The 14,922-nt window shown below is 28.9% G+C and overlaps 1 long non-coding RNA gene across 1 annotated transcript; it reads left to right on the top strand.

Moving 5' to 3' along the window:
• Positions 1-10,923: 10,923 nt before the first annotated feature.
• LOC128042442 (uncharacterized) lies at positions 10,924-14,698 on the top strand. The gene is made up of 2 exons (XR_008197910.1): positions 10,924-11,158; positions 14,091-14,698. It is a non-coding gene; the product is annotated as an uncharacterized LOC128042442 (long non-coding RNA).
• The last annotated feature ends 224 nt before the right edge of the window (positions 14,699-14,922 follow it).

Raw genomic sequence — 14,922 nt, 5'->3', positions numbered from 1 at the left:
ATTAAATGTGATTTTGATGGAATTTGATATTATATTATTGTTGAATTATTACTTGTAGTTAAAAATGATGTAGGATCATCAAAAGGAATAGGAAAATTGAAAGCTAACAACGAGTGGCACGAGCTTTTGGTTTGTATCTCTATGACTAGACTAATCTAATTATTGCATATTTATAAAATTTTGCATTATATACTGTTGAGGTGATTTATTAATGATTATTGAATTGAAATGCTATGGTTTAAATTGAACATCGAGACAATGACTAAATTGAATAAAATAGAAAGTTGTATGACTTAATTGATCTAGGAAATTAGTATGAAATTGAGTTGAATTATGTTATATTATATGCTGAAATGATGATTTGATGTTGAATTGAGACTGATGGGATGTGAATTGAACTATGTGATGAAATTGGAAACTAGTTATCCTATTAACTATACAAGTATATACTTTGGTTTAGCTAATGATGCAGTTACGTGCCAATACATTTTCTTCAGTACATTCAATGATACACTTACATGCCAGTATGATTGCTTCAGTATACCCCGATGATTCACTTACGTGTTAGAATATTTTCTTTGGTACATCAAATGATGCACTTATGTACCAGTATGATTGCTTCGGTTTAACCGATGACGCACTATGTGTGCTAGTGCCTTTCCTTCAATTATCCAATGATGCACTGTAGTTCCAGATTGAGATACAAATTTATTGATTCGTATATTCATCTTGAAATTCGTGTCAGATTAATAGGATTATATAAACACGATTTGGCTAGGCTATATGGTAGATTGAAATGAAATGCGAATTGATTTGATATAATTGCTCACATATGAATTGTGATATTTGATAACATGTGAAAGACCATGCAAATTGGCTAGAAACGAGCCCTGAAGGTCAATTAAGTATTTACGAGCTAATAAACTAAAAAATGATTGAATTGATGAGATGAAATTGAATATGTAAATTGATGAATGTGTATATATATATATATGAGTATAAGTTTATAAATGGTGATATGAAATGATCAAATATGTGTGAAGTTCAATATGTGGAAAATGGTTAGATAGGTGTTAGGAAGTAAGATATGAAATAACCAAATGAATTGATCATTAGGTTTATATTACAATTTCCATACAAATTAGTTAAACAATAGACTTGGATTGATTATTTTCATTTGAGTAACATTTATATTATATTGACTTGAATTATAGAAATACCATGGAGCTTTATCGCTCAACATACAATTTGTTTTTCCATGTGCAAGTTAGGTCCCAATCAAGATCCCGAGCATCGACTTCAACATCCAATCACGATGCCAGACTCAACAATGTTTGTATAGATTCTCTTTGATGGTTATATGACATGTACTTAGGTTGAGTCGATTTAGATATATTGCTATGTTTTGAGGATACTAAATTTGCAAGTTTGGTATAATAGACTTAATTATATGGAAGTAAAATTTGTATAAAGTTTATTATGTGGTTTAGTATTATATAACAGATGTATTTCCATATGGTACTTGTGGATAGAAAGTATCTTTGAAGCCTTAAATGAATTAGGCTAACCAATAAACTTATATGTAATTTGGCATTAGTGTATAGTTGATTAAGGTATCATGATTTAGGTAAATTGTATTATTTGGCAGGAAATATGGTATGTTTATGCACATAAGTTAATTTGGAAATTTGCAAGTTGAAGTTCAATTAGGAATTGTAGAAACAATATGTGACGTTACGAAGTCAAACGTATGTCACAAAGCGGCAAGGAACTCCCTTACATTACGACATCAACCCTATAATTTTAATTCTTTTACAATTTAGTCCTAAATTGATCTTGGGTTAGCATTAGAGATTTCGTAAGCTCGTGTAAGTTCAGAGAATGATTATTTATCGTATCTGAAAGACCCTCACTTGACCTGATCATCGAATCAGGTATGGAGTGTCACAAATGGACCCAATTTGAACTAATGACCAAATTATAAACTTAATAAATTTTAAGACAGACTTTTTTGAATAATATATTTATATCTTACAACAAAATCCTTAAATCCAAATAAAATATTATTATCTCAGAGTTTCGAACTTCTTAGTAAACTACTTAGCTATATTATATTTGACCACAAGGCAAAACCTTTGAAGATACCCCTTTCCTATGTTCATGACACCCTACTGATGTTGATTCCTGCTCTATCACTATTTGGCTTGTCCCTCCTCAAGTTCCTTATCTAACGAGCCCTGCAATCATAGGCCAAAACATTTGTAAGTTCAAATGAACTTAGTGAGTTTCTTCACTACCACCATGCATAGCTCGCCCCTTCTTAGCTAAGGTATTAACTTAAAAGAAAATAAAATAATTTAACTCCCTGTTGTACTCAAACTTCTGCGTCATGCTTGAACTAGCGGGCTCTCATGCATTTTTCGCCTTCCCTTATTGGCAATTCGGCTGCTAATACCATAAGTTCCTGGTCGAGCTTATATCTCGACAACAGAGTTTTAGAGGTTTCTAAATGTTTTGTTATCTTGGGTTAGCTTAATCAAGTTTCCAAGATAAAAAAATCTATAAAAATCAAAGAAAAATGGCTAGGGACTTACTTGAAATTAAGGCAAAAAAAAGCTTAAAGGAAAAAATAATGGCATCCTCCCCTTTGTTTCAAGTTTGAACGATTGGAGAATATGATACTTCATCTCTTCTACAACTAATTTACTTAATTAATTTATTATGTTTTAATCTTAATTTACTTAATTAATCCACAATCATCATTACCATCCACTAGAACATGATTAGTAATGGTTTATTAACCATTTTGGTCCTTTTGATAATTGTAATTTAAGTCCCCAATCCATTTACCAATTAAAAATTCATAGCGATTGAATTTTACAATTTAGTCCTTAGGCCTTAATTAAACACAATTTCGGTTAAATTAACTATCCAAATTTTAATTCATCTAAATATTAGCTCCTTAAATATCCCTATTTAATATTTACAGACTCGGTTTATGGAAACGTGATCCTGAAATCGTATTTTCTGACACCATTAGAAACCGGGTTGCAACAAAATTTACTAAAGGAGAGCGTATGACCAAGATGTGGGGATGCTGAAGAAAACATAGTACATGCTTTGAGGTCGTGTTTAGTTGCAAAAGAACTTTGGGTTGAAATGGGTTTTGATTGGGAAAGCATAGAATAGGTGAATTATTATTAAATGTGCTACAAATTGTTGCTTTTAATTTGTATAATTGCAATGGAATAAATTATTATCACCATCTAGAACATTTAGAATGAGAAAACAGAGAAAATAATAAAGGTGAAAAAAAACCAAGTGGAGGAATAATGAAAGCTTATTGAAACTAATCTACAAGAATATGAAGAGGCAAAGATAGAAAGGATTGAAAAATAAAGAGGTTAAAAAGAATTTTGACATATCTTACGAGAGTAGAATCGATGAATCCAGAATTAGGATAGTGACCAAAAATGAAAGCAATGAAGTACTAACATCACTGATTGGAAAGGCTAATTCAGTAGCTAACTTATTCACAGCTGAAGCAACTATTGAATTTTGAGTAGTGCAACTAACCAAGGAGTTGGGTATCCAAAAAAACCATATTTGAATAAAAAATTTTAATTAAGAAGCTTTAACAAATGGCCCTTGACAATTCTCCCATTTCATGTTTAATGGAAGACAATAAAAGACTATTGACAACTTTTAGTAGATGTGATTTTAGGCATAAAAGTGCTAATCAGGTAGCTCATGAGCTAGCAAGGTCATGGAAAGAAACTCAAACAAACAATGTGTGGATAAAGGAGATTTTGGATAGTCTTTGTCCTTTTGTGGCAGATAATAAGGCATTCATATAATGTTGTTTTTCTTTTGAATGAAAGAATGACATTGCCTAAAAAAAACTTACATCTTTCTCATTTTCTCTACTCTCATCATTTCAATTTGGTGTGACTTGTTTTTATGCATTATGAAAAAGCACCTTGTTTGCCTTATGGCCAAACACATTGTCTGAGCAAATGTTTGAACAAGGCAATTTACCAAATGCAATGAGAGAATGAGAGAAATAGGCACATAAGCTTTGTTAATGCATTTCAGAAAATAGTCCTACTTTGCGGAGCTTTACTTAATGAATGATTTATTCAACAATCAATCTAGTAACCTATTGGCTAAAGCCCAATCTACCCTTATACAAGAAGTAATTGTAGCCCCAATAGATAAAATCAATTCGTTACAATCATTCACCTAAAAAACCTCACTTACAACAAATATTAACTCTCAAATAATGCCTATAAATCGAGTGCAAAATACAAACACGAGATAACAACAAATACTCAAAGAACTGTAGCACAAACATTCTCCTAAAAGGTGTATTGATCCAAGCATATGTGTCGCATATTTAAAGGCAAAAATGTGGCAGCTCCTCCAATCAACTTTTTGAGGATAAAAATTATCATTTGTGTTACAATATTATCCAAGATAAATTCCTCCAATCTTTATCACTTCTAGGCTAAGTAAATTGATCAACTTAATCACTAAGAAAAAGCTCAAAGGATAAAGATAAACTCTGGAGATAAGGCAAGTCGATCCTTCATCCTCTTTCACACCAAAATACGATTAACATAATTTGGAAAGAACCAAACCACAACCTTAGGATCATTTGTTGACAATGTAATACATCAAAAGGACCTCAGTAAAAAAAAGTCAAATTTTAAATTGATCTCGAGCTATCTTGAAGGCATGTTTAGGCTACTGTTCAAAGGGTTGTCCAGATAGGTTGCCCAAACACGGGCAAGAACACAGTGACCATAAAGTAGTCCAAGGGAATGTTTGAATATGAGATGGAAGTTATGAAACAAGACAGGTAAGGTCTCATCACATTAGAATAAAAATAATCATTTTTTAAAATTTTCATTCATCTTATTTGTCTTTCCTATGAAACAAACTTATTGTTTATTTCCTTTACATTTTTCCACTTTTCTTGCTTTCTATCATTTTTTATCTTTTTCACTCAATCAAGCATCATTATAAGTTGATAATTCATAATCGAGATTTGTCTTTTTTATTGATTAAATATAAATATAAATATTGTTATTATATATGTGTAAAATCTATTGATAAATTGTGAAAATATACTAACAAAGATGATTAAAATTATATTAATAATATACTAAAAATAAAAAAGGGATAGTTGGACCTTTAATAGATTTAGATTTAAATCTACACATAGTAATTATTTATTGTGAGTGCTTAAGAAGATAGAACTAATGCATCCTTTATCAATGATCCATTTGCTATGTTAATGCATAGCATTTAGTCCTCATATTTTAAACATAATTTGGTTATCTACTTTATTAATGACATTAGTTGGTCCAAATAGTTAACATCCTTAATTATTACGGTTAAAATGATGTCGTGATTTAAAAAAATATTATTTTAACACACAAAACAAATCTATTTCGTATAATAAGTACACTTTTCTAACACACACACAAAAAATATTTCGATACGCATAAGTTTGAAATAGTATTTTTACCCAAAATAATTAGGAGTGTCAACTATTTGGAGTAACTAAAAGTAAAAATACAAAATACAAAATAAAAACAAATTATGTTAAACTAAAGTATAAATATTAAATTCTAAATTTAAATATAGTAGAGAGATTATAGTCATAATTTAACATAAATATATATACCTAAGACAATCATTTGTCATTTGATTTAATAAAAAATGAGTTTTAGAAGGGATAAATCTCAAACCATACATGAATTTTAATTTAGTGTCTAATTTTATACATAAAATTTTAATTTGATTCAACTTTCACAAATCACTAATAACATTTATTGAATTAGCACAATTTTATGTTGAAATGTTGCAAACACAAACAATTATATTCATCGATAGGAAAATAAATGTATGAATTCATTTCTTTAAATATGTACAATTAAATTAAAATCAAGGTTTCATGTATACATATGAAGTACAATTTAAGTTTCATGAGTATAATTGCACCAAATCAAAGTTCATATATCGATTACATATTATACCGTAATTCATATATAAATTTGATATTTATTTCTTTTAAAATAATATTTTAATTAATAAAAAATAATTTCGATCCTAGTTACTTTAATAAATATATACTACAATTTCAATAAATATCTAATAAATAATTATAATTTAATAAAATTGCTATATATTTATATTTATTCAAAAGAAAAGAAAAAGAAAATCTATGTGTGTTTGAATGACTTGTTCTTAAAGCATTAGTTTGTGTGCAAACATATACTCATGACGTGGCTCATAATAATGACAAGTGGATAGGGATTCAAAGCTATGGAGTCAGCATTTTATTTATAACTTATCATGCACTTCTCTTGTTTTAAATTATCATGAATAGTTATATCATAACTAAGACGAATCTATAATTACTATAATGTCTTGGGTAAATTCCTCATATAGTCACCTAAGTTTTAGCATATTTTTATTTTGGTCATCGAAATGTTTTTATTAATTTAGTTACTCCCTTAAGTCAATTTCGCATTTTAGTCACTTCACTATTAAAATGTGTTTGGTCACTAATGGAATGCTGACTTCGCTCGGTATGATAATAAATTTAGCCCTTAATGTTTATCCATTTTGTTGATTTAGTCCTGATTTTAAAAAATTCAACAAATTTAACCATCAATATTTACACACTCTATCAATTTGGTCTTGATTCTAAATTTATTGTTTACATTTTTAATTTTTCTTAAATTTTTAACTTTTAGAATTAAAATCAAATTGACAAAATATATAAATATTAAAGGTTAAATTTATTAAAATTTTTAAAATCAGGACTAAAACAACAAAATGAGTAAATATTTAAGGTCAAATTAATTATTATATTCTCACCAAACATATTTTAATAATGAAATGATGAGGGAAGTAGTTTCCGCTAGATATAACATAAAGAACCAATAATTGAGCTCCGAGTGGCACAGGATTTCCTACTGACCATCTAAAACCCACATCGGTAGGGCTTTAACGGATGCCATCCACGTGGAGGGTTCGATTAAAGGTTTACCTTGAAACAGAACAAAGCAAATAGCATCGCCAATCACATCATAGACAGTGGAGATTTCCGGGGCCCACCCAGATGTGGAGGTTGGTCCTCATACGTGGCACCTGATCCCTGATTTTTATTGCCAATGATGAGGGGTCAAAACATTAATGGGTCCCACTATAACTTATGGAGGACGGCTGTTGTAGGACCGTTTACAGTTTACTTTGCTTGAGTTTGGGTTTCAACCCATGTTAATTACACAAATAAAATATTAATTTTACATTTTGATATATTATTACCTCCACCAATTATATATATTTTTGTTAAAATTAAATAATTTATTAAATTCAGTATCACGAGTCAAAGTAACATGAACTCCATTAATCTAAATAACACATCTTTATTGATAATGTTTTTCTAAATTTAGAGTCACGATACTTTGGTGCAACAAATGACAGAGATTTCAAGTAACACTAAAATCAAGGTTCCTGTAAATTAAAAGTTTAATTTGTCAAAGCTGAGGCCCTGACTCTTCGAAACCATAACTAAAATATAATTAAACTAAAGTTAAAAAATCTTTAAAACCCCTAAATCTTTTCAAAAAAATTTTTTAAGCCATTGACTCAATTAATACACAATTAAGCTATCTGACAATTAAAGTTAATGGTCAACTGTTACCCTTTATTTTTCTGGTTCTTTTTACCATGTGTTGTGCCAAGTGGTGAAAATTGGTATTTTACATATAAAATCATAAAAATATATAAATTTGAAAAACTATAAAATTATTAAAGTGCGAAAAAATTATAGAATATAGAAAATCATAAATTATTTTAAATGACAAAAATCATATAAATTTTCAAAATTTGCACCCAATTTTAATATATATATATGTTATGAAAAATAAATATATATTATAAAAATATAAAATTATGAAAATGATTAAAATATAGAAAATTATTTAAAATATTAAAAATATAGAAAAGTGAAAAAATTGTTAAAAATGGAAAAGTGCAAAAAATATTGTTACAAATTAATCAAAAAAATAATATAAAATTACAAAAAATTATATAAAACTACAAAAATATAAAAAGGGTAAACTACACCCATGGTCACTTTTGTTTACCTTAGGTTACATTTCAGTCACTTATGTTTGAAATGTTACGTTTTAGTCACTTACGTTATTGTGTTGTAACATTTTAGACACTGAGCCGTTAATTGTCGTTGATGGTGTAATGGTAAGCTGACGTGGCACGTTAAATTATCATTTCAAACAAAAACTTTAGGTTAAAATATACAATTGGCCCCCATAATTTTTCGTTTTGAGCAATTTAATTCTTTTATGTTCTTTTAACTTTCTTTCTTTATTTTCTTTATTTTCCATTCCCTTCTACTTCTCCCTCTATTTTCCTACCATCTTTATTTCTTTTAACATACCAGGAAGTCGAATTGGTAGTGAAGAAAGAAGCATGGTATGGGTTTATGGGTTTTGGTTATAGGCAAATGATGATAATCGACTTCCTACTTCTTTTTTTACTGCCAATTCGACTTTCTAATATGTTAAAAGAAATGGGAAAGATATGAAAACAGAGGGAGAAACAAAAGAGAATGGAAAAAAAGAGGAAAGTTTAAAGAACATAAAAGAAAAAAATTTAATTACTTAGAACGAAAAAAATAAGGGGATCAATTGTATAATTTAACCTAAAATTTTGTTTGAAATGATGATTTAACGTGTCACGTCAGCTTACCGTTACTCCATTAACGACGATTAATGGCTCAGTGACTAAAATGTTACAACATGATAACATAAATGACTAAAACGTAACATTTCAAACATAAGTGACTAAAACGTAACCTAAGGTAAACAAAAGTGACCATGGGTATAGTTTACCCATATAAAAATATAAAAAAATGTTTACAATTTTATATAAAGATAGTTTCAGTCGTCACTTGCCTTCTCAATTCATTTTCTCACCTTAGTTTACATCTCAAGACACTCCCCTATTGTCGATGATAGCCAAAAGGATGCATCTTTTGGGGAGGTTTGCAATGGATAACACAACAAATAGCTTCAAGGATCAAATAAATATTTTATAATTTTTAACAGGTCTTGTAGTGTTTACGGATGCAAAAAGAATAAGACTTAAGAGAAGAAGATGTTAAAGAAGATATATTTTCTAATTAAAAAATTAAAAAATACTTAAAATAATTACTTTAATTTTATTATTAATTATTATATTTATTTTTGAAAAATATTTTTATATGTTATTTTTAATTTTTAAAATTATAATTAAAGTGCAAGAGAAGTATTTGATGTTTAAAACATTATTGGAACCTTGTTTGAAGCAAATCAATAGATTTTCTTTTTTATAATAAGACTAGACTTTGTTAAGAATTAACTGAGCTCAAATAAGATAACTCATCGAAAACAAAAGCAAGTTTAAAAAAACGAATCCAGCAGCGAGGCCCATTAGGCAGAAATGGGGTTTTTTACAAAAATATTATAAAAAAATAAAAATTTACTAAAATATTACAACTTTTTTTTTATTTACGAAAATATTACAACTTTTTTTTATTTACCAAAATATATAAACTTTTTTTATTTACCAAAATATATATAAAAAAACAAAACACGCAAAAAAATCGACAATGTCTTTATTTACCCCAATGGTATTGGCGGCACCAAAGGTGCCAAATAAATTAATGGCACCATTGGTGCCAAAGTCATTAGCACCATGGTGCCAAAGGAAAAAATGTGTAATTGCTTGTTAAGTCCTCCTTATTTATTATTTTCTTTTTTTCCCTTCAACTCATTTTTTATTTAATAACTCTATTTTAATTTAATAAGCTATTCTCATTTAATAAATCTATTTTAATTTAATAAACTATTAAGTAATACTTAATTTTTAAATTAAAATAGAGTTAATAAATGAGAAATTAATTAAGTGAACATCTGCAGTTTCAAGGACCTGACATGCAAATTTACCATTTTGAATTTTGAAAGTGAATTGCTGCTGTTGCGCACTAAAATTGGAATGTGGCTAATTGCCTTCTAAGCCCTCTTTATTTATTATTATTTTTTAGTCCCCTTCAACTCATTTTTTTATTTAATAACTCTATTTTAATTTAATAAACTATTAAGTAATACTTAATTAAAATAGTTGTAAAAGTTGTAATATTTTGGTATTACTTAAATTAAATTAAAATAGAGTTATTAAATAAAAATTGAGTTGAAGGAGAATAAAAGAAAATAATAAATAAGGAGAGCTTAGAAGGTAATTAGTCACATTTCAATTTTAGTGCAAGCAGCAGCAATTCACTTTCAAAATTTAAAATGGTAAATTTACATGTCAGGTCCTTGAAACTGCAGATGGTCACTTAATTAGGCTTCTCATTTATTAACTCTATTTTAATTTAAAAATTAAGTATTACTTAATAGTTTATTAAATTAAAATAGATTTATTAAATGAGAATAGTTTATTAAATTAAAATAGAGTTATTAAATAAAAAAGAGTTGAAGGAGAATAAAAGAAAATAATAAATAAGGAGGACTTAACAAGCAATTACACAATTTTTTTCCTTTGGCACCATGGTGCCGTTAATGACTTTGGCACCAATGGTGCTAATTAATTTATTTGGCACCTTTGGTGCCGCCAATACCATTGGGGTAACCAAGACATTGTCAAATTTTTTTTATGGTTTTGTTTTTTTTTGATATATTTTGGTAAATAAAAAAAAATTTATATATTTTGGTAAATAAAAAAAAATTTGTAATATTTTCGTAAATAAAAAAAAAGTTGTACTATTTTGGTAAATTTTTATTTTTTTATAATATTTAGGTAAAAAACCCGGCAGAAATGAAACAACAGAAAATCAAAGAAAAAATGGAAACTAAAACGTGCCCCTGTCCAGTCGAATTAATAGACTGCCACCCCCACTTCCCAAAGTATACGTTTTGTTGTCGGTGGCAATCCTTTAGAGATTTCTGATGCTGTTCAGAGAAAAAAAAACACCATTGAGTATCTTTTCCGTCTGTGAAATAATCACACCGTCTCTTCAATCTGGTTCCTGTCCCGATCCCAACGAATGCATCGCATAAGGCGGCACTGCGCGTTCCAGGTAAACCTCCTCACCTCTGTTAAGGATTTATGTGGCGCTTATATGTGCCGTTTGGTTTGCGTATCTTGATATGCGTCTAAAATAGATCTTGTGGAAATGATTCTTGCTTTGGTGAATATCTCTAATACAAGCTCCTATTTTTGACTTATCTTCAACATTGGACTGACACTTTTTGATAACTATCAATGTATCCCCTTCTATTTCGACTGCATCCACACCCATCCTCATCCCCATCCCCATCCCCAACCTCACTGCTTGAGAGCATGCAAAAGCTTCCACAGCAAATGAAGAGGCTATCCGATTTGCCAGAACCGATTTGGAGACAATCACCTCCCCCCTTTCATTCCTAGCCACCGGCCCCGAAGCAGATCTAAAAAGTTGTTGGCTAAAAGCCGCATCAAAATTAATGCGAACTACATGATTCTCTAGGGTTCTCCATTCCGAAGAGGAAAGGTGTTTTGTAAGGCTTCTGTTACTGAGGGCTTCATTCTCCTGCACAAAACTCATTATTTTGTCTGCAATCTCCTTTCCAAAACTGTTCTGTCCCTCATGAATTTTTTTATTTCTCTCACTCCGGATAACCCAAAGTGCGTAGCAGAATAATCGACATTATCTGTTCGAACCATCTTCAAACACCCAGGTGAGCCACTCCTAGTTACCTATATTGGGGTTATATATCGCCCATGCCAGGTTTAAATATGTTCACACTTCTGTTGAAACAGGACATTTTCGAAATACATGCACAGAGGTTTCCACTCCCAAACCACACATTGGGCATACTGTACTTGATCCACATTAGAACGCAGAATGAGTGTGGAAGAATCCGGACGCGGATTGTAAAGTTTATTCAAGTCACGGATTCAAGTCACGGATTTGACTTAGGGCTCTAGACGTTTGGAAAAAAAATTTAGATTTTGACACAATTTGAAATGTAAAGTCAGATAAAATAATTAAAATAAATAACTAAAATAAATAAAATAAAATAATAAATTTACGATTAAAACAAGAAAGAAAACTTGACAAGAAAAAATTTGAAGATGATTCTCAAAATCTGAAAAGATTGTTAAAACTCTTCTAAAAGAAATTCAAGAGAAATTTATTAAAAAAACTTAAAAAGAATTTATTAACTCATAAGAGAAGTTGAATAATAATGATTTGATTGTATTGTATACAATGCAAAGGTCTAGGTTAGTTAAATAAATCTAAATAAAACTTTTAAGTATACTAGAATGAAGAAAGGATATTTGGCTTTTGTTTTCCTTCATTGCCTTGGCTCACACAAGAAAAATTGGGAAGGTTTTCTTTGTGATTTTTGTTGGATTTTTTTAATAAGCAATGACAAATATGAAAAAACCCACTTGTTAGATTGATAAATTACACAAGAAAAATTGGGAAGGTTTTCTTTGTGATTTTTGTTGGATTTTTTTAATAAGCAATGACAAATATGAAAAAATCCGCTTGTTAGATTGATAAATTGATGAAATTTTAGTGTAGAAACATGTTGAATATTAAGTTAAAAACCATGAAATATTAGTTGTTGAATTTAGGTTTTATGTTACACATGTTAGAATTAAAGTGGGTGATGTTGGAATACAATTTAAACTTTGAGGCCATTTTTAAATAACTAAGGACTTATTTATAATAAATGAGATTTATGAGATTTATTAGTAAATAATGATAGTCTGAGGTCTTTAGAGAATAGCTATAAATTCGAATTTAGATTCGGACCTGTAAATAGTAAAATATGAGAATTTTAGATAATATGATTTAAAGGGACTAAAGTGAAAAGTTTGAATAATATATTTAATGATGAGAAATTAATATCGTTTCCACACTCGTGTCATTGAACAAGGTTGAAAACGAGGTCAAAACGTCAAGGAACAAGATAAAGATGAGAACAAACGATGAGCAAATAATTCGCTTTGTGCTAACATAATTTTCCTTTATGTCATTAAATGATTAGTATTTTAGATCGTGAATTCATTGGTATTAAATGTAACAGCTCGGTTTTAGTTAAATCGGAATAGTGGTTTTGGAACCACTAATCCGAGGTTAAAAAATTAGTTTAATAATATTTTTGATGTTTACAGCATGTGATTATATATGTGTGAAAGTTTCGTGATTTAATTTTATCATTTAATAGCTCAATTTGAGAAAAAAGACTTAATCGTGTAAAATGCAAAAGTGGCATTCTTTATGTTAAAAGTGTTTAATTGCTATGATTTATTAAACCAAAGGTCCTTATGATGATATTAGACCATTGGTTGTGTAAGTGGACATTTATGGACAACCATTATATGATTTGCATGTTATATCATTAAGGGTAATTAAGTAATTTGGTATTTAAGTTAATAAAATTAAAACAAAACAAATGAAATTCATTTTGTTCATCTTAGTTGACCAAATTTGAAGAAGGAGAAGCCATTAAAATACCTTGAACATTCAACCATTGCATGATTCATTAGTAAGTTCGTTTTTACTTGGTTTTTGATGATTTTTACTTTTTTTAAGATCATTACTTCGTATACTAGCTAGCCCGTGTCTTAATTTTCAAATTTTTTGATGATTTTGTGAAATGTCATTGATGAATATTCAAGCTTTTTGTTGTTTGATGATGGAAAATAAATATTTGATGTTAGATTATCATGTTTTATTAAGTGATTTTTGATAAAAATGCTTATTAAGGATTAAATTGTGAAATTCGTAAATTGAGGGGTTAAAATGTGATATCAATAGAATTTATGGATTGCGATGGACATAAGGAAGATTTGGACAAGCATGAGTATATTGAAATTTTTTGTTATTTTGAAATAGGGACTAAATTATAAAAATGTAAAATTTTGGGGGCAAAAGTGTAAACGTGCCCAAATGTGTGTTTTGGATTAAATTGAATAAAGTAGTGATTGAATAATCTGAATTTGATATTATATAGATCAAGAAAAGCAGAAATCAGAGTTAGATTGGGGAAAGTCGAAAGTTATCGAGTAATTGATCTAATTCGCCAATTCCGAATACGAGGTAAGTTCGTAAGTAAATAAATATTTTTAAAATTTAAATATAAATGTTATATACATTGCTGAAATTAATTCGTACATGGTTATATATTGTCGATATTGAATTGTTTATGAATATAGGATGCTGAATTGGATTTGTATATGATTATATATTGCCGGACTTGATTCATGAATGGTTATACCTTGTTGAATTGTTTGGTATATGGATGTAAGTTGTCGAATTGATTCGTATATGTTGTACCTTGCTGATATTAATTTGTACATGGTTATATATTGTCGATATTGAATTGTTTATGAATATAGGATGCCGAATTGGATTTGTATATGATTATATATTGCCGAACTTGATTCGTGAATGGTTATACCTTGTCGAATTGTTTGGTATATGGATATAAGTTGTCGAATTGATTCGTATATGTTGTACCTTGCTGAAATTAATTTGTACATGGTTATATATTGTCGATATTGAATTGTTTATGAATATAGGATGCCGAATTGGATTTGTATATGATTATATATTGTCGAACTTGATTCGTGTATGGTTATACATTGCCGAATTGTTTGATATATGGATATAAGTTGCTAAATTGATTCGTATATGGTTGTACATTGCTGAAATTAATTCGTACATGGTTATATATTGTCAACATTGAATTGATTATGAATATAGAATGCCGAATTTGATTTGTGTATGATTATACATTGCCGAACTTGATTCGTAAATGGTTATACATTGCCGATGTAACAGCC

This window comes from Gossypium raimondii, chromosome 7, assembly GCF_025698545.1.
Source record: "Gossypium raimondii isolate GPD5lz chromosome 7, ASM2569854v1, whole genome shotgun sequence".
NCBI classification, from domain to species: Eukaryota; Viridiplantae; Streptophyta; class Magnoliopsida; order Malvales; family Malvaceae; genus Gossypium; species Gossypium raimondii.
Note: the sequence above shows the minus strand (reverse complement) of the source record. Positions and strands in the feature narration are given on the sequence as shown.